Source organism: Lissotriton helveticus, chromosome 10, assembly GCF_964261635.1.
Source record: "Lissotriton helveticus chromosome 10, aLisHel1.1, whole genome shotgun sequence".
Taxonomy (NCBI): Eukaryota; Metazoa; Chordata; class Amphibia; order Caudata; family Salamandridae; genus Lissotriton; species Lissotriton helveticus.
In genome coordinates this window covers 177067196-177093293 of record NC_136071.1, presented here as the reverse complement: position 1 = coordinate 177093293, position 26098 = coordinate 177067196, and the positions used below count along the sequence as shown (strand labels likewise).

At 45.8% G+C, this 26098-nt stretch overlaps 1 long non-coding RNA gene across 1 annotated transcript in view; it reads right to left on the bottom strand.

Annotated features, from left to right (window-relative positions):
- Window positions 1–401: 401 nt before the first annotated feature.
- The window catches only part of LOC144785104 (uncharacterized), an 81689-nt gene continuing 55992 nt past the window's right edge, over window positions 402–26098 (bottom strand). The window contains exons 2-4 of the long non-coding RNA XR_013601760.1: window positions 21142–21252; window positions 1142–1203; window positions 402–1030 (exon numbers count right to left, since the gene is read on the bottom strand). This is a non-coding gene — a long non-coding RNA (uncharacterized LOC144785104). The remainder of the gene's footprint in view (window positions 1031–1141; window positions 1204–21141; window positions 21253–26098) is intronic.

Sequence of the window (26098 nt, the reverse complement as noted above, 5' to 3'; positions counted from 1 at the left end):
TTGCAGAAAATGTAACTTGTGAAAAAAAAATTACTCACATCCGTGTGCCTGACAGACGTGCCTTAGAAAAAGAAAAGTGATTAGTGTACCCTAGTGTCCTTGGGAGATGAGTCCCATACAAGTGTAGTATTCAGTTTCCAACCATGTAAAGAATACCTGGGGCCTGGGTGACGTGCACACTTTACCTGTAAAACGTGGAAGGCTCCCTTTGTGGACCATTTGTGTGCTGGCATGTGTTCATAGGATTTTATATAATATCATCTTCATATCTTATTTCATATCAACAAGTAGACTTTTGTAATTGGTGAAAAAAAACAAGGAAAGTAGTTGCACATGCTCTCTGTTTCGATACTAACACATTTATTGCAGAAAAAATAAAAAGTAATAATGGATTTGAAGAATATTTATAACACACAGATGAGGGAACACTCTTGCAATGATAAATCCCATCCTGACCCCCATGGGAAGGCTTGGATCATGCAATATGTCACATGAGCTATTGTTGCACATCACCCAAATACCTAATGGAGTTTACAAATAAGAGTGGCTGCATATTACAGAAATAGTGCAACACTTGTCAGAAAAAGCACAGGAACATTTGTTGGGGTGGTGGAGCAAACTGACATCCCCACCCAATCTACAAATCTACACTCAGTCATCCAGAGAAGTCATGGTCCGGGGGGGAGGGGGGGTGCTCGCATGGCAATAGTCACCCACCACTTGCTCTACTGCCAGACTTTTGTTATAATATTGAGCACAAAAATATTGTACTACAAAAATATCATAAGAAATAGATTTTTTTTCTTAAATTTCATAGCAAGTAAATAGAATAGAGCAGTGTTTCCCAAACTGTGGGTAGTGATTGGTGGATCTCCAAAGTCCAGGCAATACATAAAGATTCCTTTAAATTCTGTACTAATCGTGGCACATTTGCTGCACTTCAAAGCCTGATGTCAAATGTCAGATTATATCTTCTGCTGCTTATTTTTTTCAGCTGAGTCTGGTGTTTAAGAATTCTTCTCGCCCCAGTCTGAGAAAGAAAAATAAACTGAATTAGTCGACAATCCTTCTGGGGTACAGGAAGTGTGAAAGGAAAGCTGGGGGTGTCATTTGTTCCTAACACACATCAAAATGTTTATACCTTGAAATAAAATGCACATCTTCAGCAGTCGGGAAGCAAAATGAAGCACTCTTTTTGTAGTTCTAAAGTGTGATGGAAAGAAAGATTTTAGTATGATTAGAACAAATCAAGACACTTTACTTGGTGACGCACAAATGATAAATATTCACTAAAACCCGGTTTCCACACAATATAATGAGCGCACAATATAGTATTAGCTAGAACATATGGTGGAGATTTACTAAGCTTTTGCGTCGTGTTTGCGTCACAGAAGTGACGCAAAACGACTAACATTTTTTTTTGTAATTTACTTTCTGGAAATAACGTAAAAGTAATGCGAAGCGTTACTTTGCGCCTTGGGAGAGTTCCAAGGGTGGTGCGTGGGCTTTCCCGTGCAGCCACCCAAGGTTTCCCACGCTAAACCCAATTTACTAAAAACAGTATATTGGGTTTAGCATGAGAAAACTGCGCCCTTTTCAACTAGGCACAAGGAAGGAGAAATGCTTCCATTTCTCCTTCCTTTTTCGACTTTTCATGCGTGCTGTTCTGTGCAGCATGCATACAAAGTGGGAAAAGCCTTACCTTGTGTCGATCATCATATTTTGTAAAGGAAGGGTACCTTTCATGTAAAAAACTTATACTGGACTCATGCACACACCCTAACACTGTGGCGCCAAGGTGTGTGCATGGCGCATAGCAGCTGTAATCAGCGCCTGCGCAAGGGAAAGGGGAGGAGATAGCCTTATCTTTGAAGATATGGTGCTCTCCTGCTCCCTTCCTGTCGCGCAATGCAGCGCAGCCTCGAGGAGGCTGCGCTGCGTTGCATGACATTTCCGCAAATCTCTCCCTATATGTCTGTCTAAAGTGTGCAAATTTAGTAACCATTTCAGTGGGAACTGTGCCATCTGTAAATAATAATGCGCTACCAGACAAAGCTTTATTACATAAAAAAATTACCTTCCTCGAGTCTATTAAAGAACAGTGAGTCGTGAAAGTTTGTCGCACTAAAAAAGTGAGACGTGGAGGTTGAGAAGAACTGGAACAGAGAGCAGGTATGACGCGAAATATTTGACCTTAAGAAGAACATTCAGCTTTTAGTTTATTTGGGTCACTAATACTGGAAAGAGGGCAAAATACTTCCATGAGCTGACTGTAAGTGTGTGGATTGGTAAACATCCATTACAAAGCAGGCATTACAACGCAATACCTGTACAACTCAGCCAATACAACGCAAGTTCCATTACAATGTATGCCATTACAACGCAAATGCCTCACTGACCAGCACCTTCCCTGAGGTTAGCACCTGGCTTTCTTAGACTAGTAATTTACGATGTAATGGTACATGCGTTGTAATGGCTTGCGATGTAATAGCTTGCATTGTAATGGAAGTTGCTTTGTAAAAACCATGTTGTAAAAGTATGCGTTGTAATAGTTTGCATTGTAACGTCATACATCCGTGTTGATTATTTTTAGAAAATAACGTTGCAAGAGGAATAACAACAGTAGAAATAATAGACGAGGCCACAGATTTTAATCATTGAGCTTCTGCCATGAAAATGGGAGTGAGAGAGACAGTAAAACAAATGAAAAATGTTGCCAGCACTTCCAGGGAGCCCTCAGGAAGCATGATAAAGGAAAAGAGCAGGAAAATCCATGTCCAAGTGGCACGTCAACTCCCATCAGACCCACATTTAAAAAAGAGCAATACATAAAGAGAAGCATATGTGTAGGGAACCCCCTCCTAAACCTCAATGTTTTCCTGATATTAACAATCCTGATTCCTTCAAACTAAACCTGATTAAGGCAAAATTCCAACTGTGTGACCACAAAACTCTCCAAAAAGTGTCTGTTTCCCACTAACAAAAATCTGTCCAACTTTAAAAATAGGAGCATCAATCAATCAATCAGAATTCTTATAGAGTGAGGCTAATCACCTGTTAGAGTCTCAAGGAGCTGAGGGAGGGGGTCTGCAGTGGAAGAGCCAATTCAGTCAAAGAGGTCCTTCCTGAATTGAGGCAGTGAGGGTGATTACCTGAAATGTAGAGGAAGAGAGTTCCAGGTCTTTGCGTGAGGTAGGAGAAGGATCTTCCTCCGGCCGTGGTCTTGCGGATCGGTAGGATAGTGACCAGGGCCAGGTTTGCGGAGCAGAGGTGTCTGGTGGGTGTGTAGAAGGAGAGGCAGTGGTTGAGGTATGCAGGTGCAATGTTGTGGAGGGCCTTGTAGGCATGTGTGAGAAGCTTGAAGGTCATTCTTTTGTTGATCAGGAGCCAGTGAAGGTTTCCCAGGTGACTGGCGGTGTGGCTGCGTCGTGGGATGTCCAGGAAAAGTCTGGTGGCGGCTTTCTGCATTCTTTGCAATTTCTTTTGGAGCTTCTGAGTGGTGCCGATGAAGAGTGTATTGCCGTAGTCGAATTTACTGCTGAAGGGCACCTGGGAGACAGTTCTTCTGGACTCGATGAGGGTCCACTAAAATATCTTTTGAAGCAGACGGAGTGCGTGGAAGCAGTAGAATGAGACAGCATTGATTTGGCTGGGTATAGCATGAAAGCAGTGTCTGAATTGGGTGGGGAGCCTGGTCTTTGAGACCCATCCACTTCTGGGCCGGATGAGAGGAGCAGAGCGGCCGGTACGTTTTGTTTATTGCCCAACTCCCCTCTCGGCTGCTCCACCACTTTAGATAGGCAGTTGCCGCCACTGCAAATGAATGCTCATATGATCTACATTAACACAAACACAACAGCATAACCCAGAAGTAGTGGAGGCAGGGTCTGCCAAATGAAATGGTTATGCACACTACTATGAAGTAGGAAATTATTGGCCCATGTTGTAAAACAGCAAACTTAGTTTGTAGTTTGTAGTTATAAAAAGAAACCGTGCATTTCAAACCATAAACACATGAATAAATGCCAGCTTTAAGTAAAACCAAATCGTCATGCGTTTGTTTTAAAATGCACGCAACCCTATATTAAGATTTAAAGGTGCTGTCCTTGGTTCTATTTACTATAATATGACCACTCTTTTGTCCTCTCTGCTGCAGTGTCTCACTATAAACTTGTTCCCTTCAACATCGTGCTATTTTTTTTCTGACGCTTAGCCATAAAATATTAGGTAAAGAAAGAAACCCTGAATGTGCAGGAGGAGTCAGTGTTTGTGCTGGGTACCACTGTGGCTTTATTTTAGTCTCCTGCAGCATTTACCATGTACAATTCAAAAACATTACTCGGGGTAGCGTCTCTGGGCTATCCTTTACAATGCAACATGGTTGCTAAGGTCGAGTAGGCCTCCGGGTGCAGGGCCCATGTAGCAACGGCTCCTCCGTTAAGGGGCAGAAGCATCACCCTACTGCTCTCTCAGCAGTGAAAACATGAAAAATAAAATGATAATAACACAGGTTATTATAATTTTCTTTTTCCATGCTGAGCCGAGTCACGGGCAGGGCTGGGCTATGCTGCTAAACAGCATCTGCAACAGGGGGAGGAGTGGTGGGCATTGCTGCAAGTGAGAATGGCGGTTCGTCTTAGGATGGCTAAACCATCATGCGCACTTAGATATCTCCAACCCGAGCTGTGCTGCACAGCCAGGTGACGAAGACACCCAGGCTCCCAGGCCCTAACTGAGCATTAAACCAGCCTGCTCATGCCAATCACGGTGCTGCGCTCATACATTGCCAGCATAAGTGCACCGTCGTGATTGGCATAGGGGATGGAATCCTCGGATGGACGAGTCAAGAATGCAGAAGAGCACCAAGGCGGAAGCCAGCACGTAGGTGCTATTTTATTTTCTTTCACATGAGCCGCCACTGGGCCCATGTCCATTAATGCGATTGTGAAGGTTAGCTTGACAACGCCACCCCATTCATTGACAAAAGAGGGGGAAATTAATTGTGTAGCATATATTTTCGTACATAGGTCACAATCTGTGTACAGTACTACTTTGATGGAAAACATCTACCTAGAATTTAATTATGAAAGCATTCTGCACTAGTTGAATTCTGTCACAATAGCGACCACATGACAAAGTGTTTTCGGGATACAGCTTAGTCGGTTTTTGAGCCTAAATCTGAACATTAACATCCACCAGCTGTTCTTCAGGTTCGGCAGAAGACTTGACTGACTAGGTCCTCTTCTGATATTTCAGAGGTTAGCAGCCACGGGTCCCCTTCCGGTGTCTGGCGGAAGCCTGTGAGCCCCAGCAGGGCCTAAAACACTTGGCAGGTGTCCTTCACTTCTCAGCAAAGCGAAAAGAAAATGTGTCACGGCTACACCATTAGACCTGTTGACGAGTTTCAAAGCGATCAGCGGCCGTCACGGATATAATGGTCACATGCCAAAAATGAACGCAGGTAACACTGCCAGCTCGCGGACGTGCACTGCTGACGAAGGTGTTTTTTTTTTTTTTTTTTTACGCATTTAGCAATCTCCTCTCTCAGGGCTGAGAGAGGAGATTGCTAAATGCGCCATTCATAGCTTGTTCAGGGATGTGTAAAAATGTTGTGGAAAAGTGGGAAATAAAAGTTAATTCTCAAGGTGTCTTTTTCACAGAAAGGCTGTGTTGTGTCTCTGTAAATATGGCGGGCAGGAAGACTCAGCACGTTTGTTAGAATCAATGGCTGCCCCCAAACAGATATATAGGTACATGTCCATAGTACACATAAATGCTTATATACATAGAGATATGCTGTATATTTCTATCTGTTTGCGTAGGGTGGTTTTGTGGAGAAGAGTCAATTCTTGAGTAGTTTTCTGAAGCTAAGGTGGTTATCTGTGGATCTTATGTTGGGGGTTAAACAGTTCCATAGTTTGGCTGCTTTACCAGAAAATGATGTGAGACCCATTGTTTTTTTCTTGTATCTTGGGATTTTGAGGCAAGGTGCCATTCTAGAGTGAGGTTCCTTTATTGAACGTGTTTGGTGATTTTATTCCTGCTGAAGACTGGTCCTGTTTCATGGATTGCTTTGTGGGTGATACAAAGCAGCTTGAACGTGGATCTTCTGGCAACCAGTAACCAATGCAGGGCTTTTAAGGCAGGGGAGTTATAGTCTTGCGGTTTTATATGTAAAAGTAGTGCTATGAACCCCAATGTACCCCGATATAGGCATAGGTAGTTGCACAACCTTTTAATTACATTTGTCCTATCATTGTTCTGCATAACGGTTCTGGCGCTGACCTTTTACCTAGTTAGGTACTGCATAAATGTCATGTGGTTTTCTCAGAAAACTAGCCTAATGTATTATGCATGATGATTCTCAGTATCACATTAGGATTACCATCTTCTGCATAATAACTCTGTATAAGAGACACCACTATCGTCATCCTTGAATTCATTTTACTGAGGTCCTGCTACACAAACCTGATCACTCAGGAAGCGGCGGCTCCTCTGCTAAGGCGGGGGAGCGTCGCCTCACTGCTCGCTATGAGCAGTGTAAAGGAAATATTAAATATGAACTGGAGTCAGGTTAGGGCGGGGTGGGGCTGGGCTCCTTTCAGAGAAAGGGGCGGATGGTTCGCCTACGTGCGAATGATGGTTTGGCCAGCCGTCTTGGGCCGGCCAAGCCTTTATGTGCATTTAGCATATTCTCCACCCAGGCTGTAGCGAACATGCACAGGCTCCTTCTCCCTGTCTGAGTGCCAAACCACGGCCCACAGACCAATCACGACACTGCTGTCAAGGTGACGGCAGCATCGTAATTGCCTTAGGGGAGTCTGGAACTGAAGCCTGGGTGCTGCCAGGATCAAGGAAGAGCAGGGGACGTAGGAGAGGTGGCTGCTGGCACTTGACGAGGAACAGTTAAGTCTTCTCCCTAAGAACCTAAAGTCAATTCGAGTTGTTGAAGAAAATGATCTCAGAGGGTGATCAGAGAACAAAGGGCGATTCCTTGGGATCGCCTATTTTAATGGCTTTAATTAGCATTCCTGAAGAAGGACCCTAATTGAATGGATTCCTCTCTGCCGAGTAAAGCCACCTTTCATATATAATTATTTGGCCATACGTTAGATATACAGTTCATCCAAGGATGATGGTGCAGGGAGAGGACATGGTAGTGTCGCCTTCACATTTCCAGAGTTGTGACGTTTATGTAACTATAAAGTCATTTGAATTTGGAAGGCCACTGACAGTGCTTCCTGGACACATTATATGACCATTACTCTAACTTCATCCTCACATTAGTCGGGCGGGGTTGTTAACTAGATACTGAAGCAGGATGGATCTGACCACATTCTGAAGCGCATAAGGCCATGGATAGAAAGCACAATTTAAATAGTAAGTGTCAAAGTTGCGGAGGGGAGTGTATCCTTTGAAATTTATTCTTAAGTGTACAACGGAGACTTGCTGTGAAAATGGCGATTTTATAAACCTAACAGATAACCGCTGGCAGCTGGTTTTAATGAACGATGGGGCATTGCCCTACCAACATGGGGAAGGACACATAAGGGAGAGAATGAGGACCAAAGAGCAGTTTTAAGAAGTGCTGACTGCTTGGTGCTCCCCGTGAAACGATTTAAAATCTTTTTTTTGTGAGGTCGGAGTCCTCTTACGCATGTGCTGGCTATTCCTCGCCCTCAAGGCACAAGCGAGGAGAGTGACATCAGCCTAGTGGGAGTGGCTGTACAAAGTGGCAGTGCTTGGATTTCAAATGGGGCGCTTGTGAAGTGGCCCAGGGCGCGGCCAGAATAGCGTTGTTCACATAAAGGGGAAGGGCCAGACCTGGCCAATACAACACAGTGCAGTGGTTGGCAAAAATGGATTTGGCAGCTCCTATTTCCGGGACAAACAGCATGCAGCAGGTGTGCTGTAGTGCACATGTTGGCTCTTTATTGCTCACGATGGACACCATCAAGCTGTTTCTAAAGTGACATCACAGGAAACAGATGTTAGAAACAGAAAGGCTCCTGCAGCAGGGTAACACGCAGCAGTTTTTTTCCCTTCAAGTTATCAAGAGCTGAATTGGGGGTGGGTATTGCTTTGTATAAATGTGTAGAATACTGATGTTTAAAAAATGTATTATATATAGATCTTTATTAGTTCTGCTTAACAAATGTACATATTACTGATAGTTACATTATTCTGTTTTTAACATATATAAGTGACTGCATAAATAAATATATCTTTTTTATCATAAATATCTACAATTTCCTATCGATTTACACAAATATATATATATATATATATATATAAATATATATATATATATATATATATATATATATATATATATATATATATATATATATATATATATATATATCCAAAACAAACAGGAAGCCCAAGTAAAGCAGATCCACACGAAGTTAAATAGGCACGTTTTCTTTATTTGCATCCATTTCACAGCTCGATCCCCAAGCTGCTCCGAGCACCACCTTCTATCATAAGAGCCTAACGCGTTTCAGGAGTTACCCTTTCATCAGAGGCAAGGTTCGAAGGTTCTGAGAAACAGTCTCTGGTCATACACCTCTTCAAATACAAATCACCTGCCAAGTGGGCGTGGCCAATCTTGCACTGAATTCTGTGCCTTGTAGTGTACTAATCCTCTTCCCACAGTGGGGCTGCTTCTCTGACTTCTCAATAACCACTATTGTTCCCCCAGTGGGGTGAAGGGCAGCGCTGGGAGCCTTCGGAGAGCGCTTTGTAGCTGCAAAATCGTGCCAAAGCAGCGCCACCTGCAAGGCGCCAGTCTTTGCTTCGTTCCGTGGCAAACTCCAGGAGTGAAGCCTGCCTTGGACCCTGGTCACAGGTGGGGTCCGCCTCTCGACAGAGCAGCAGCCGAAAAATATCCAAAACAAACAGGAAGCCCAAGTAAAGCAGATCCACACGAAGTTAAATAGGCACGTTTTCTTTATTTGCATCCATTTCACAGCTCGATCCCCAAGCTGCTCCGAGCACCACCTTCTATCATAAGAGCCTAACCGTTTCAGGAGTTACCCTTTCATCAGAGGCAAGGTTCGAAGGTTCTGAGAAACAGTCTCTGGTCGTACACCTCTTCAAATACAAATCACCTGCCAAGTGGGCGTGGCCTATCTTGCACTGCATTCTGTGCCTTGTAGTGTACTAACCCTCTTCCCACAGTGGGGCTGCTTCTCTGACTTCTCAATAACCACTAACAGGTGATTTGTATTTGAAGAGGTGTACGACCAGAGACTGTTTCTCAGAACCTTCGAACCTTGCCTCTGATGAAAGGGTAACTCCTGAAACGCCTTAGGCGCTTATGATAGAAGGTGGTGCTCGGAGCAGCTTGGGGATCGAGCTGTGAAATGGATGCAAATAAAGAAAACGTGCCTATTCAACTTCGTGTGGATCTGCTTCAAATGGGCTTCCTGTTTGTTTTGGATAATTTTCGGCTGCTGCTCGGTCGCGAAGCAAAGACTGGCGCCTTGCAGGTGGCGCTGCTTTGGCACGATTTTGCAGCTACAAAGCGCTCTCCGAAGGCTCCCAGCGCTGCCCTTCACCCCACTGGGGGAACAATAGTGGTTATTGAGAAGTCAGAGAAGCAGCCCCACTGTGGGAAGAGGATTAGTACACTACAAGGCACAGAATGCAGTGCAAGATTGGCCACGCCCACTTGGCAGGTGATTTGTATTTGAAGAGGTGTACGACCAGAGACTGTTCCTCAAAACCGTCGAACCTTGCCTCTGATGAAAGGGTAACTCCTGAAACGCGTTAGGCTCTTATGATAGAAGGTGGTGCTCGGAGCAGCTTGGGGATCGAGCTGTGAAATGGATGCAAATAAAGAAAACGTGCCTATTCAACTTCGTGTGGATCTGCTTCAAATGGGCTTCCTGTTTGTTTTGGATAATTTTCGGCTGCTGCTCGGTCGAGAGGCGGACCCCACCTGTGACCAGGGTCCAAGGCAGGCTTCACTCCTGGAGTTTGCCACGGAACGAAGCAAAGACTGGCGCCTTGCAGGTGGCGCTGCTTTGGCACGATTTTGCAGCTACAAAGCGCTTTCCGAAGGCTCCCAGCGCTGCCCTTCACCCCACTGGGGGAACAATAGTGGTTATTGAGAAGTCAGAGAAGCAGCCCCACTGTGGGAAGAGGATTAGTACACTACAAGGCACAGAATGCAGTGCATGATTGGCCACGCCCACTTGGCAGGTGATTTGTATTTGAAGAGGTGTACGACCAGAGACTGTTTCTCAGAACCTTCGAACCTTGCCTCTGATGAAAGGGTAACTCCTGAAACGCGTTAGGCTCTTATGATAGAAGGTGGTGCTCGGAGCAGCTTGGGGATCGAGCTGTGAAATGGATGCAAATAAAGAAAACGTGCCTAATCAACTTCGTGTGGATCTGCTTCAAATGGGCTTCCTGTTTGTTTTGGATATATATATATATATATATATATATATGCAGGAAAACACTCCTTCCAAAAAAAAGAGAGCAGAGACCCAAGGGGAAAACTTTGGAGGCTTTATTCTGGAAAGTGGCGGATGCATTTCTGGCTGTTCTTGTGCCTTCGTCAGCGCCCAAAAAGCCTCCACAAGAGTAACACTCTGTTGCAAGTCCCGCCTCTCTCTTAAGCCCAATGTGATGGGCCTGCACCTCCCACAAGAAAAACTTGAAGCAGCACACCTGTGCAGCGTCCCCTGAGTCCGGGAAAACTACAGGTCCCAGAATCCCCTGTAGGGGGATCATGGGGGTAGGTGCTGCGGGGAAAACGATAGCTCGATGCGTGAATGCGGGAACCAAAACAGAGTGAGTCTTAAAACAAAGCAAAATGTCCCGCTCTGTTTTTCCGGCTGATTTGTCCATAACAGAGCCTCCTCAGCTCCCCTTCATACGCCTCAGCCCCAAGATACAGGTGTCCATTGGGCAGGGGCGGTGAGGTCAGTGCCTGCAGCCCACAGCGAGGTTGGGATACCTCGCAACTGCCGGTTATTTTCCTGTACTCCGGGGCGGGATTGGGACCAACCAAATCACTCTGGTGAAAAAAACGGACTGAAAACAGTCCAGTCCTGTGATGTCCGATCCCGTGGTAAGGCGGGGTTCTCTGTAAGCGTCTCAGGTTGACGCATAAAATGTGCAGGAAAACACTCCTTCCAAAAAAAAGAGAGCAGAGACCCAAGGGGAAAACTTTGGAGGCTTTATTCTGGAAAGTGGCGGATGCATTTCTGGCTGTTCTTGTGCCTTCGTCAGCGCCCAAAAAGCCTCCACAAGAGTAACACTCTGTTGCAAGTCCCGCCTCTCTCTTAAGCCCAATGTGATGGGCCTGCACCTCCCACAAGAAAAACTTGAAGCAGCACACCTGTGCAGCGTCCCCTGAGTCCGGGAAAACTACAGGTCCCAGAATCCCCTGTAGGGGGATCATGGGGGTAGGTGCTGCGGGGAAAACGATAGCTCGATGCGTGAATGCGGGAACCAAAACAGAGTGAGTCTTAAAACAAAGCAAAATGTCCCGCTCCGTTTTTCCGGCTGATTTGTCCATAACAGAGCCTCCTCAGCTCCCCTTCATACGCCTCAGCCCCAAGATACAGGTGTCCATTGGGCAGGGGCGGTGAGGTCAGTGCCTGCAGCCCACAGCGAGGTTGGGATACCTCGCAACTGCCGGTTATTTTCCTGTACTCCGGGGCGGGATTGGGACCAACCAAATCACTCTGGTGAAAAAAACGGACTGAAAACAGTCCAGTCCTGTGATGTCCGATCCCGTGGTAAGGCGGGGTTCTCTGTAAGCGTCTCAGGTTGACGCATAAAATGTGCAGGAAATCACTCCTTCCAAAAAAAAGAGAGCAGAGACCCAAGGGGAAAACTTTGGAGGCTTTATTCTGGAAAGTGGCGGATGCATTTCTGGCTGTTCTTGTGCCTTCGTCAGCGCCCAAAAAGCCTCCACAAGAGTAACACTCTGTTGCAAGTCCCGCCTCTCTCTTAAGCCCAATGTGATGGGCCTGCACCTCCCACAAGAAAAACTTGAAGCAGCACACCTGTGCAGCGTCCCCTGAGTCCGGGAAAACTACAGGTCCCAGAATCCCCTGTAGGGGGATCATGGGGGTAGGTGCTGCGGGGAAAACGATAGCTCGATGCGTGAATGCGGGAACCAAAACAGAGTGAGTCTTAAAACAAAGCAAAATGTCCCGCTCCGTTTTTCCGGCTGATTTGTCCATAACAGAGCCTCCTCCGCTCCCCTTCATACGCCTCAGCCCCAAGATACAGGTGTCCATTGGGCAGGGGCGGTGAGGTCAGTGCCTGCAGCCCACAGCGAGGTTGGGATACCTCGCAACTGCCGGTTATTTTCCTGTACTCCGGGGCGGGATTGGGACCAACCAAATCACTCTGGTGAAAAAAACGGACTGAAAACAGTCCAGTCCTGTGATGTCCGATCCCGTGGTAAGGCGGGGTTCTCTGTAAGCGTCTCAGGTTGACGCATAAAATGTGCAGGAAAACACTCCTTCCAAAAAAAAGAGAGCAGAGACCCAAGGGGAAAACTTTGGAGGCTTTATTCTGGAAAGTGGCGGATGCATTTCTGGCTGTTCTTGTGCCTTCGTCAGCGCCCAAAAAGCCTCCACAAGAGTAACACTCTGTTGCAAGTCCCGCCTCTCTCTTAAGCCCAATGTGATGGGCCTGCACCTCCCACAAGAAAAACTTGAAGCAGCACACCTGTGCAGCGTCCCCTGAGTCCGGGAAAACTACAGGTCCCAGAATCCCCTGTAGGGGGATCATGGGGGTAGGTGCTGCGGGGAAAACGATAGCTCGATGCGTGAATGCGGGAACCAAAACAGAGTGAGTCTTAAAACAAAGCAAAATGTCCCGCTCCGTTTTTCCGGCTGATTTGTCCATAACAGAGCCTCCTCAGCTCCCCTTCATACGCCTCAGCCCCAAGATACAGGTGTCCATTGGGCAGGGGCGGTGAGGTCAGTGCCTGCAGCCCACAGCGAGGTTGGGATACCTCGCAACTGCCGGTTATTTTCCTGTACTCCGGGGCGGGATTGGGACCAACCAAATCACTCTGGTGAAAAAAACGGACTGAAAACAGTCCAGTCCTGTGATGTCCGATCCCGTGGTAAGGCGGGGTTCTCTGTAAGTGTCTCAGGTTGACGCATAAAATGTGCAGGAAAACACTCCTTCCAAAAAAAAGAGAGCAGAGACCCAAGGGGAAAACTTTGGAGGCTTTATTCTGGAAAGTGGCGGATGCATTTCTGGCTGTTCTTGTGCCTTCGTCAGCGCCCAAAAAGCCTCCACAAGAGTAACACTCTGTTGCAAGTCCCGCCTCTCTCTTAAGCCCAATGTGATGGGCCTGCACCTCCCACAAGAAAAACTTGAAGCAGCACACCTGTGCAGCGTCCCCTGAGTCCGGGAAAACTACAGGTCCCAGAATCCCCTGTAGGGGGATCATGGGGGTAGGTGCTGCGGGGAAAACGATAGCTCGATGCGTGAATGCGGGAACCAAAACAGAGTGAGTCTTAAAACAAAGCAAAATGTCCCGCTCCGTTTTTCCGGCTGATTTGTCCATAACAGAGCCTCCTCAGCTCCCCTTCATACGCCTCAGCCCCAAGATACAGGTGTCCATTGGGCAGGGGCGGTGAGGTCAGTGCCTGCAGCCCACAGCGAGGTTGGGATACCTCGCAACTGCCGGTTATTTTCCTGTACTCCGGGGCGGGATTGGGACCAACCAAATCACTCTGGTGAAAAAAACGGACTGAAAACAGTCCAGTCCTGTGATGTCCGATCCCGTGGTAAGGCGGGGTTCTCTGTAAGCGTCTCAGGTTGACACATAAAATGTGCAGGAAAACACTCCTTCCAAAAAAAAGAGAGCAGAGACCCAAGGGGAAAACTTTGGAGGCTTTATTCTGGAAAGTGGCGGATGCATTTCTGGCTGTTCTTGTGCCTTCGTCAGCGCCCAAAAAGCCTCCACAAGAGTAACACTCTGTTGCAAGTCCCGCCTCTCTCTTAAGCCCAATGTGATGGGCCTGCACCTCCCACAAGAAAAACTTGAAGCAGCACACCTGTGCAGCGTCCCCTGAGTCCGGGAAAACTACAGGTCCCAGAATCCCCTGTAGGGGGATCATGGGGGTAGGTGCTGCGGGGAAAACGATAGCTCGATGCGTGAATGTGGGAACCAAAACAGAGTGAGTCTTAAAACAAAGCAAAATGTCCCGCTCCGTTTTTCCGGCTGATTTGTCCATAACAGAGCCTCCTCAGCTCCCCTTCATACGCCTCAGCCCCAAGATACAGGTGTCCATTGGGCAGGGGCGGTGAGGTCAGTGCCTGCAGCCCTGGAGTTTGCCACGGAACGAAGCAAAGACTGGCGCCTTGCAGGTGGCGCTGCTTTGGCACGATTTTGCAGCTACAAAGCGCTCTCCGAAGGCTCCCAGCGCTGCCCTTCACCCCACTGGGGGAACAATAGTGGTTATTGAGAAGTCAGAGAAGCAGCCCCACTGTGGGAAGAGGATTAGTACACTACAAGGCACAGAATGCAGTGCAAGATTGGCCACGCCCACTTGGCAGGTGATTTGTATTTGAAGAGGTGTACGACCAGAGACTGTTTCTCAGAACCTTCGAACCTTGCCTCTGATGAAAGGGTAACTCCTGAAACGCGTTAGGCTCTTATGATAGAAGGTGGTGCTCGGAGCAGCTTGGGGATCGAGCTGTGAAATGGATGCAAATAAAGAAAACGTGCCTAATCAACTTCGTGTGGATCTGCTTCAAATGGGCTTCCTGTTTGTTTTGGATATATATATATATATATATATATATATGCCACGAAACTCCTCCCAAAAAGACGAGCAGAGACCCAGGGGAACTGTTGGAGGCTCTTTAATGGAAACATTAGGCGGATGCATTTCTAGCCGGTGTTTGGCCGTCGTCAGCGCCACAAACCTCCATTGATGAAATACACTCTGCTGCTGGGCGCCGCCTTATCTGAACTCGTGGTAGCGAGTCAGCACCGCCCCCTTGACAGTGCAGCACACCTGTGCAGAGTCCTATATGGTGTAGGAAACTACAAGTCCCAGAATCCTGTGTAGCGGGTCCCCGGGGGTGTTGCTCATGTATATATATATATATATAAATAGATAAAACCAATGAAAGTAAAACACTTGAAAGCCAGAGTTGATTTAATTAATCTCTACATATACTACCTTCCTTTATGCATCTATATACCTTTCAGGTACTTATGGATCTATATCTTTATTACTTTTGGATCTATATTTTGTTTTTCTTATTTATTACTTTCCCTGGAATTCAGCATATCCAGTGCACTACCCTATTTTTCACCCTAAACCCCTCTCAATATATCCTCTAGCCGGACTCATTTCAAACCCCCATTTCTCACCCTATACCTCTATCAATATATCCATTACTTCCACTCCCTCATTCATCCCAAACCCCATACCACTACCATGATCCCCAAAATAACCGTTTCGAGACTCTTCCCTACTCCACCCCTCCTAGCATCATCTCAAACCTCTTTTTACTATACCGATCCCCCAAAACAAGCCTTTCTAAACCCTCCCTCTGACTCTTTCCCCTCCACCTCCCTTTTACGTATACCCCTCCACCTACCTTTTACTCATCCCAATCCTCCTCCTACGGCTGTGAGTTACAAAACAAACCAAAAAATCGAAATCCTTTCCTTCTATCCCTCCTCTATTCTTTTCAATCCAGCTAACAGACTAACATGTCCACCTCTAAAATGAATTTCATATTTCACTATACTAATTCACCACTAATCCTTTATGGATTCTGGAGTAGGGTGCTACTAGCCAAAAAAGCACTTCAACATCTCATCAGGGGTAGCAAGCGCTTTATAAATTGAAACCTTTTTACCTCTTCTACCCTTTCGCTATCCTTCCCAATCCAAACAAGCATTAGCATAGCCAATAGGTCTCGCCTTTGGGACCTTATAAGTATTTAGTTATCCAGCACAATATCTTTGGTGCAACAACATCAACTGTTACATGGCTATACACTTATAAGGTCCCAAAGGCGAGACCTATTGGCTATGCCAATGCTTGTTTACATAGACATACAGACAGAAACACACACACCCTTTTGTCTCTGTTTAAAATTTTTTTTAAAGTATTCTTTTACACAATATTGAATTTTAAGTACCCCTCAGAATCCGCACTCTTCTCCCTTCCTGACACTCCTTAAGCCCTTCTCCAGCCCTGCTTCCTAAATAATGTATTTTTGGGAAATTGAAGCCACCATGAGAGCAATGCCATGTTCGCCTCTTCCGTGAGACGGTCATGGATACCGCCTCCCTCAGGGTCCAGACCAGGCTGAAGACTGCTGCTGGGGTTTTACGGATTACATGACCTGGCTGTGTGCACTGGGAGTTCCTTTAATCCAGTTCCTTTTTGTTGCACACACCAGAGGGAGGCTCCCATGCGACAGCCAGTCCCAGCATTCCATCCTACAGAACACTGCACACCACGCGTTAGGGAACAAACGGGCAGGAAGATCTACCGTAAGGACACACAGCATCTGCACAATAACACCAGCATTCCTCCTCCATTCCACTACCACGGGATGCACAAACAGACAAGTACAAACAACAAGGCAGACTCCAATCAACACAACTAACAAGGAGAGCTGAGAAAGTACACAACCGAGAAATCACGCACCTGTGACATGCCCTTGCTCTGAGTTACCATTTGGAGTTGGGGACAACTAAAACTTGCTGCTTTTAAATCCTTTTAGAAGAGAAACAAACGTCAACCAACTTTTGCACCTCCAGCTACGCTCCAGTTATTGGGAGACAATGAATTGACGAAGCTCACTGAGCTGGAACTGGTGCAGTGGGGACAGGCCAGAGAGCTCCTGGTGAGGCGGGGACAGGCCAGAGAACTCCTGGTGAGAAAGGGACAGGTCAGAGAGCCCTTGGTGAGGTGGGGAAAAGCCAGAGAGGCACCCGGTGAGGCGGGAACATGCCAAATAGCTCCCAGTAAGTTGGGGAAAGGCCAGAGAGCTCCTGGTGAGACCGGGACAGGCCGGAAAGCCGCATTGTTGCTGTCCTCTCTCTTTAACTTTTCCAGCGGCGCTGAGTGTCTTCTGTGAATACAACGTCACACGCACCGGTACACGTCACCGGGCAGTCATGATAGAAGCCTGGTGGTTTTCAGCATACAGTATTGTTTCGCAAACTATCTTAAAATAGAGTACACAAAACATTTTCTGTATTTGCTTTATATGTCCGATAAGCAAGTAAAACCCGTAAACGTCACTCGGTTACAAACTAGGAATTTTCTTTCTCCAAGGAAATGTTGACCTTTCCATAAATCTGCGTGCTGCTTTCCGGGGACCCACTGATGCTGCAGGTGTTACCCCTGAAACATACATTCAGATACAGTACGAAAAAGCCGGCAGCCTGAGTAATGCGGTTTCGCAATACATCTCAGCATTCAGAGCCAGCTCAGTGGCCCCCGTAAACATAATTCAGCCTCATTATTATTAATTGACAGGATTTTGTGAATCCTACTAAATTCTCATATTGTGCTACAACAAAGACGTAAATCAGTCGTCCTGGCCTTTAGTACATCATGTAGTGCATCAGGCCCATATAATCCTGATAAAAAATCCTCAGATGTCAGTCTTGTGGCCTCTTTGGCCTTTAGGTACTTATGGTCATCATGTAGTTTTGTGGTAAGGGAGGTTCAGCGGGTGGCAATGATAAGGAGGAGAGTGGCACTGGCTGTAGCGCCAAGACAGGTCACAGATAACATGTGAAACACTAGGATTGCGCTTTTCTTAGCTTTCTGTTCTGCGCTGTGAAAAGAACTACATGGCGGTTAGAGTGTAGCGCTGCACGGAAGAATATGAGAGGCAACGGAACAAAACAGATCATTGAGGAAGATAAGGAATCAAGGAAAATGTGTCTGGCCCTCCATCAAGGTGCTGAAAGAAGGGGGCTGTCCAAAACTAACCAATGTCTGAAGGGCGGCTGACCCAAAGCGCTCTGTATAGGTTTGTTTGGGTTGTTCACGTGTTATCTGCAGACAGGTAACGCTGTCTGCGTCCAACCGAAAAATGGGTTTAGGGAGACTGCTGGGGAAGTTAGAAAGCAAGAAGTGAATAGAACCGAGTGAAAAGTGGACGGTAAGAAACGCCATAATGAAGCATCGAGGCAGGAGAGAGGGGTCATTCTAGAAATAATGATGAAGAGAGGTTAACTATAACGTAACGTGAATATCCCGTTTTTATGTAGAGCTTAATGTTGGAGAATACTCTTGTATGGGAGTATTATTGCAATTTTGAACGGGGAAGAGAACTAGGGGACCGTGGACATCCAGGAAGTAACAAGAGATAACAAGAGTGGCTGTGAAAGTGAAAGGCCACGCTAATTAAACCCAGGCGGGAGCGGAGGGGAGTGCGAACCACCGATACGGGCACTACAGCGACGTATTGCAGCCAATGAGTAGCAAGCTGCCGCGCTGCCCACAGAAAACCAATCCCAGGAGTGGAGCATGCACGCGCAGTATTGACTTTTCAAGCACTGCACTCGTGCTTGTGGCACGCCGCTGTTTGCTCTCGCAAGGTGTATGCCTCCACAAGCACGAGTGTAGTGCTTAAAAAGTGAAGACCGATGGCTAAAGGCCCTCATAGAGCAGCGCATGCCCGCTGCCTAGGCAAGACCTAAAAACTGACTAACATATCCGCCACTCAAATTACTTTAATATTTTCACTATACTAATTCACCACTAATCCTTTATGGGTTCTGTAGTAGCATGGTACTCACCAAGAAAGCGTTTTGACGCTCCGTCAGGGGTAGTAAGTGCTATATAAATGCAGTTCCAATACAATTCGAACTCTTTGCTCAGGCATAAGGGTCTTCTCCCTGGGAATCGATGATGCGTAAATCTCACCGAGTCAGGAGATATAAAATACTATGGGTCTTAATTACAAGCCCCTTGCGCCGCCGGTGTGTCACTTTTAATATGGGAAAAAGTGACGTACCGGTGGCACAAGGGGCTTGTAAATAAGCCCCTACCTTTCTTTAAGTTTTATCATGATTTTCTCCCCTATCTGCAAGTTCACAACAACGTCATCGCACCACAACGTCTCAAGAACATACTTTCTCCCACTTTTTATGGGATGAGCCTCCATTTTCTAAATATCTCTGCTTACTCAGCTCTAGAGCGGGGAATCTGGTGCAAACTCCAATGAAATAGCATTCATCTGGTTAAAACTAATTTTAAGACACTCTTGGAATATTTCCCGCTTCCAAACTGCCTTCAGGGCAGCTAGCGCTTCAAGAGACTAAATGGGACTTGTTAGTTCTCTTCTAATAACAAGAAGCAGTTAAAACGCGAGAGCTTCCTGCCTCCTGTGCTGTGCTCCGGCGCCCTACCCAGGTCTGTTCCTTCCAGCTTCTCCGGAGACATGTTACAAAATATTTGGACTGAAGCTATTCACGGATATGGAAAAGAGTTTGAATTAAAACACATTTCCTGGATGGGAGGACAGAGGAAATGAATTACAGTTAGTATTTTTCAAATTGAAATATGTCGGTGTTTTGCCTACAACTCGTTTTAAAGAACAGCTTTGCGTTTTCCTTTTTTATTCTTTTTTCCATTGTTATTTTAAGTTCAGTACTGGTTTATGCAAGTCGATTGGGTTAGAAAACACTTTATAAATGCAAACCCTTCTCTCCTCTATCCATCCACTATCCTTTCCAATCCAAATGACTGACTAATATGTCCACCACTCAAATTACTTTAATATTTCTCTATACAATTCACCACTGATCCATTTTGGTTTACGGAGTCGCGTGCTACTCGCCGAAAAAGCGCTTCGACACCTCCTCAGGGGATAGTAAGCACTATATAAATGCAATTACAATGATAATTACAATGCGTGTCACTGTGGGACAAGTTATAGGCTGACATCCTGTGATTCTGCGTAAATCACCTCCCCGTGCCTAAAAAAGGGATGGACATTGTGGAATGTAAAGCGCTCTTATGTCCTTGGGCCAAGTTTGCACTATACAAAACTGCAAAAGATAAATAAATTAAAAAGGTACAGGGACGACAGCCGCTACACCGCCAATTTGTGGGATCTGAATGCTTCCAGCTGTTGTCCGGCTGCCGAAATGAAAGGATTAGAATGCCAGACCAGTTGCCTTCTCCAAGAAACATCAAACGTTTATTTCATGTTCTAATGAATGAGTGGCTGGTTCTTTGTTTATTTTGTATGAGTTGGTCGACAGCATAATTTGACTTTATGGGTTTTCCAAATACACCCTTGTTGTGCGCTGATGTTTTGGGTCTAGATGAATTAAGCTTTTGCTAGACGGTCCCAATGACCTCATGAGAATAGTTTGAAAGTTGATGTTTAGTCAGGAACACAGTTCCCTCTAGGCTGTTTGCTTGCCAGTTGCGGCCGATAAGGTACGGGGATATCGGAGGAGGGGTCATATGTTTGAATTAAAAAAATCACTTACCTGAACTCGCCGCGTCTCATCTCCGTCCCATGTCGAGTGAGTCTCTTCCGGAAGGGAACCCAGGCTCCCCACAACCAATCACATTGCTGCAATTCAGCATTGTGATTGGTCTGAGCGCTGTGGTTCAGGGCTCAGCCTGGGAATGGGGGCATGGGCATGTTCTCCACACAGGCTGTAATGCAGCCTGGGGTAAGAACATGCAAAGTGCGCATGACTTTTTGGCTGGCCCGAGAGGGCCGGTCAAACATTCATGATGTGCACTTTACAGAGTGCACAAGAACAACTCCTCCTCCCCCACGTCTGGGGAGCCAAGCACTGCCCACCATAGCCTGACGATCCGAAAAATCAAATGATAATAACTTCAGTTATTATCATTTTTTGTTTTGTTTACACTGCTCATGAGCAGTGGGGCGATGCTACTCCTCCTTAGCGGAGGAGCCGCCACTGGTGCTTACACGACCACGCTTCCTCCCCCTTCATGCTGCGCAGAATGGTATTATCAGCACGCACTTTCATGCACAAGTCAATAACCCTAATAATGAAGGAAGCTTCATTATTGACGTTTAAGGTTATCCCTTTTCAACTAGGTTCCCTTTCACATAAAATAGAGCGAATCTAAAATAGAGAACTGAAAGCGACATGGCATGCAGCCTTACCAGTATCCATTTCCAGATTTATTAGCAAGCTTTTTCAGAGACAAGTTCCTTTGGTCTGGAAATAAACCTGTAACTGTTCAGAGTCGCATTTGCTAGGACTGCTGCCTGGGCCTGTCATACAACAGAAAGACCAGGGTAATGTCATACAATATGAAGATCATGGTAATGTCATACAATATACAATAGGAAGATCATGGTAATGCCATACCATAGGAAGATTAAGGTAATGTCATACAACAGGCAGACCATTTTAATGTCATACAATATGAAGATCATGGTAATGTCATACAATAGAAAGATCCTGGCAATGCCATACAGTAGGAAGATCTTGCTAATGTCATACAGTAGATCATAGTAATGTCATACCATAGGATGATCATGGTAATGTCTTACAATATAAAGATCATGGTAATGTCATACAATATGAAGATCATGGTAATGTCATACAATATAAAGATCCTGGCACTGTCGTACAGTAGGAAGATCTTGGTAATGTCATACAATAGGAAGATCATGGTATTGTCATACAACAGGCAGACCATTGTAATGTCATACAACATGTAGATCATGGTAATGTCATACAATATGAGGATCATGGTAATGTCATACAATAGAAAGATCCTGGCAATGCCATACAGTAGGAAGATCTTGCTAATGTCATACAATAGATCATAGTAATGTCATACAACATGTAGATCATGGTAATGTCATACAATATGAGGATCATGGTAATGTCATACAATAGAAAGATCCTGGCAATGCCATACAGTAGGAAGATCTTGCTAATGTCATACAATAGATCATAGTAATGTCATACCATAGGATGATCATGGTAATGGCTTACAATAGGACAATCATGGTAATGTCATACAATAGGACAATCATGGTAATGTCATACAATAGGAAGATAATGGTAATATCATACAATAGGATGAGCGTTGTAATGTGATACAATAGTAAGATCATGGTAGTGGGTAATGTCATACAGTAGGACGATCATGGTAAAGTCATACAACAGGAAGACCATGATAATGTCATACAATAGGAAGATCCTGGCAATGACATACAATAGGAAGATCTTGGTAATGTCATACAATAGATCATAGTCATGTCATACAATAGGACGATCATGGTAATGTCCTACAATAGGACGATCATGGTTATGTCATACAATAGACCATGGTAAAGATCACCAGAAACCTGACTTTGACATTCCTTATTGTTTTCAAAGTTTGATTGAATTATGCCCACTGGACAAACCTTTATTTGAAATTCTGTGCCATGTTCTTTTCTACCACATATTTTACACATTTGAAGATTTTCTACACACCATTTCCTCGAATTAATAATTCATAACTTATTGGTACTTGTTTTGCAAACCTGAGAAGGATGAAAAGCAGAGAGAACTTTAGGCCAAGTAAACCCTAAGACTTGCCGGAGGCTCCTCGACTCCCACAACTATTTTGCTCTCCGCCATAAATTTGCAAGATTCAGTCAAGAGTACACAAAACACTACAGATAACGTAAGAAATGGGAAAGAAGTTTCTTGTGGCACATGTAATGCCTCAAGCCTGAAGCTCACTGGCATTTTAAATAGGTTGCATTATGCTAGATATATCATCACTCTCAGGAGGATGAAAGGCTTTATCAGTTCACTAGGGTTCAAATCTGTGATCTGGAAGCTAGAAGAATAAACACATTTCACTGGAGTAGTTGCTTGAGAAAGTTTCGTGCATTAAAAAGGCTGAAGGAGAAACAAGGAATTGCGGCTTGTCTGTTCAGTGCCTATAGAAATATAGCATTGTCAGTGCTAGGCGCGACCGGTGCCGGTAAGAGTGGGGGGCGGGGCGGGAGTCGACAGACAACGATGGAAATTAAATGACGAAAAAAAAGAGAGCCACTTACCTTGCAGGCGCCGCATCGCCGACTCTGCGATGCGGCGAACGTAAGGTAAGCGGTTTTCTTTTTTTAAATTGAATTTTCCCTCGTCGTCAACTGTCGACACCCTCCCTACCCCACCCCGCTGCTCTTATCTGCACGGGCCGCTCCTGGTCAGTGCCCTCTCTCAGTAGATTGCAACTGAAGTAGGTAGGAGTGGGTAACAAGTTCAGGAATCATTTGCCGCCCTCTGGAAAACCTGCACAGCTGGGCAGAGTCAACGACCTGTCAGGCATCACAGGAACCCTGGGCTTGCAGTGGAATTTCTAGTGAAAACCATGGAGAGCCCAGGTGACATCAAAATGCACTTATTTCTGTGTACATGTCCAGAAGGTGCAGAGGAGCTATTGTCAGATGATGGTGGGTCATACAGGTCTGTTATTCTGGTCCTAGTAGTTCTGCTTTTCCCATTACAGACCCAGTCTTAAATGTAGCACAATGCAAAGCTGAAACAGACATGCACAGGTCTTTCCACCTTCAGAAAAATAAACAAAGAGAGAATCCAACCAGTCTTCCTGTTCCTTACTGAACAGTGTGGCATGGTTTCCAGGAACACAGTCAACTTAAAAAATATCTTTATCTGCAGGCAAGTCTGTGCGGCTATTGAGAAAGAGTTGGGAGTGTCCTCTCGTTTATAAAAATCAAGATGACATATTTTCAATGTTCTCAATTGGACAAATGGTTCTATTTCTGATATAGATGCAATATTCCACTTGGTGTGCTAATAAACAATTGCTAGGCAGCTGACACGTGTTTCGACCCCTATGGCTGATGAGCCTGGGGCTTTCTCAAGGCTCAACAAATAACAATTCCAGTTACATCTTCTTTAGTATGTGCCATTAGTTATATACGGTCTTGGGTCAAATCCCTTGTTGCGGTTCGTAAGAGTCGCAGTGTTGAGGTGGTGCTAGGGTGCCATGAGGTTGATGAATCTTATGATACTATGTGTAGACCAACTTCGCGTGCACCCACAAATGATCTACAGCTGGATACTGTTCTTTTGTTGCTCTTTGGGAAGTAAATCTACAATGATGCCCTGCTGTTTTAGTGCCGGATATGGCGTCTTTAGAGGTGAGCAAGCCTGCATATTCATAGAAATCACTGAGCCACAGCCATAAGAAACGATTGAAAGATTTAGCATGTAAATCGTGAAAAATGTATGAGAATGATTTAAATTAAAAAAAGCTAGTTCTTCAACATCTGTACAGGACTCATATTAATACATTAGAATAGATCACTGGTGTGACTAGAGTGACATTGAAAGTAATAGTTTCTGAACAAGAACTTGTAAACAGTCCAGAATATATTTGTGCCCTAATGAAATTATCATGAGTCAACTAACAAAGTCAAGTCAAGTCAGAAAATGTATATAGCGCGCTACATACCCAGAGGGTCTCAAGGCGCTTGAAGAAGGGTGGGGAGTTATTGGTCGAATATCCAAGTTTTAAGTTGTTTTCTGAATGCTGGGTGGTTTTGAGTGAGGCGAAGGTGAGTAGGAAGTGAGTTCCAGGTTTTAGCTGCCAGGTAGGAGAAGGATCTTCCTCCCATGGTGGTTTTGTTGATGCGAGGTACAACAGCAAGGGCTTGGTTGGAGGAGCGTAGCTGGCGGGAGGGGGTGTAGAAGGAAAGTCGTGTGTTGAGGCATTCGGGTCCAAGTTCGTAAAGTGCTTTGTAAGCGTGGGTTAGGAGGCGGAATGTTATCCTCTTATTAACGGGGAGCCAGTGGAGGTTTTTCAGGTGACTAGAAATGTGGTCTTTAATCGGGATGTCTAGTATGAGTCTGGCTGATGCGTTCTGGATGCGTTGGAGTTTTTTCTGATTTTTTGCGGTGGTACCGGCGTAAAGGGTGTTTCCGTAGTCCAGGCGGCTCGTGACCAGTGCGTGGGTGACCGTTTTTCTAGTTTCGGTGGGAATCCAGCGAAATGTTTTTTTGAGCATGCGAAGAATGTTGAAGCAAGATGATGAAACGGCGTTGACTTGTCTGTTCATCGAGAGTGAGAAGTCCAGGATGACGCCCAGGTTCCGTGCGTGGTCCGTCGGGATGGGTGCTTTTCCGAGGGCCTCTGGCCACCAAGAGTCATCCCAGGCGGAGGGGGAGGTACCTAAGATAAGGACTTCTGTTTTGTCTGAGTTCAGTTTCAGACGGCTGTGTTTCATCCACTCGGCTACTTCTTTCATTCCTTCATGTAAGTTGGTTTTGGCGGTGTTCGGGTCATTGGTGAGTGAGAGGATCAGTTGGGTGTCATCAGCGTAGGAGATGATGTTGAGGTTGTGTTGGCGTGCGATGGTCGCGAGGGGGCTCATGTATACGTTGAAGAGGGTGGGGCTGAGTGAAGATCCTTGTGGCACGCCGCAAATGACTTCAGTGGCCTCTGCTTTGAATGGTGGAAGGCGGACTCTCTGAGTTCTTCCGGTAAGGAACGAGGAGATCCATTCCAGTGCTTTTCCTTGGATTCCGATGTTTCTGAGGCGTTGTAGCAGGGTGCTATGACAGACTGTGTCGAAGGCTGCGGAGAGGTCAAGGAGGATGAGGGCGACTGTGTCTCCATTGTCCAGTAGAGTGCGAATGTCGTCTGTAGCTGCGATGAGTGCGGTCTCAGTGCTGTGTTTTGCTCGGAATCCGGACTGTGAGGAGTCGAGGGATTTGTTGGTTTCGAGAAAGGCGGCGAGCTGGTTGTTGATGGCTTTCTCGATGACTTTGGCCGGGAACAGAAGGAGCGAGATGGGGCGGTAGTTTTTGAGTTCGGTGGGGTCAGCTGTGGGTTTTGTCAGAAGGGCGCTGAGTTCGGCGTGTTTCCAGATTTCCGGGAAGGTGGCGGAGTTGAGGGAGCAGTTGATGACGTCTCGGAGGTGTGGTGCAATGATGGAGTCTGCTTTGTTGAAGATGTGGTGTGGGCATGGGTCTGTGGGGGATCCTGAGTGGACGGAGTTCATCAGGCGGATGGTGTCTTCGGTGGAGATTGGGTTCCAGTCATTAAGTATGTTCAAGGGGGGTGAAGGTGCGGCAGAAGGTTGTGTG